This window comes from Caretta caretta, chromosome 27, assembly GCF_965140235.1.
Source record: "Caretta caretta isolate rCarCar2 chromosome 27, rCarCar1.hap1, whole genome shotgun sequence".
Taxonomy (NCBI): Eukaryota; Metazoa; Chordata; order Testudines; family Cheloniidae; genus Caretta; species Caretta caretta.
Genome location: NC_134232.1, coordinates 15,692,060 through 15,693,176, shown reverse-complemented (window position 1 = coordinate 15,693,176; position 1,117 = coordinate 15,692,060).

Genomic DNA, 1,117 nt, shown 5'->3' with positions numbered 1-1,117 from the left:
CCTAGTGTGTAAATTTATCATCTTATGTGACAGGGATAAATCATCCATCAAACTCATGAAATGGGCTACAAATGCAGCAAAAAATAAGACATTCAGAAGTTTAACAAATGTGGGGTGGGGGGGAGCACCGAAAATGCTCCGTGCCTAGGGCGCCATTTGGTCTAGGGCCAGCCCTGATCAGACCAGATGCTTTACAGAGAGCTTAATTTATGCCACCCCAGCCTCTCCTCTCCTTATAGAGCTGGGAAAGTCAGAGTGGGTCCCAGCTAGCCCCTGGCTTTCCCAGGCTCGCTCCCTGCAATCCATTCTCCAGTACGGTGTGAAATGACTCAGCCAGCGGGGTGACGCAGGTGTAATTGAGCTGTACCAAAGTGCTTGATCTAGTCATTTACTTACTGCTTTTAACCCAAGGCTTCAGAGCATCATGTTTACTGGAAAGCAGCAGCCGCCTCTCTCTTGCAAGTTGCTGTAACCGACTCCTGCTTCGTGCAGCTGTGATTCAAGGCCTGCCCTTGTGTCTGTCTCTGCTGCCTCAGCATGGCAGCCAGCTTTGCTTTAGCTACTGGTGAAAATAGCAAAGTGAGTGTGTAATAATGACATTAAGTTATGAGCTATTAACAAGTGTATGGCCTGGACCAGCAGCCTTTATCTCGCATACGGACAAGCACCTGTTGCCTTTACGGTTAAACTGGGAGGTGCTCTCCGTTTGTTTAACAGTTCTGTGGAGCTGTTGACACAAAATACAAAGCAATTGTCACTCAGATTAATGTATTTCCCCTAAAGTCAGATTGTTTCTACTAAACGATAAGAGGAACTATTTCAGCCCAGCAGTGTCCACTCAGATTAAAGCCACTAAACCCACATTTCCAGGACATTATACACAGATCCTTGGAGCAGCAGCTAAAGTTTATAACCCAGCACTAGTCAATGTGCAGCACTGCAAATCCCCTTAACTGGGGGGTGGTGGGGTGGGGGGGGTGTCGAGAAACATTTAATGAAATGTTGTTTCTGCAGAGGCCCTAGATAGGTCTGGGATCAAACTGCAAATCCCCTGAACACTGGCGGGTTCCTGATAGCATCACCTCCCCCCTGCTCAGCGAACAAGTGGATTGGGCAT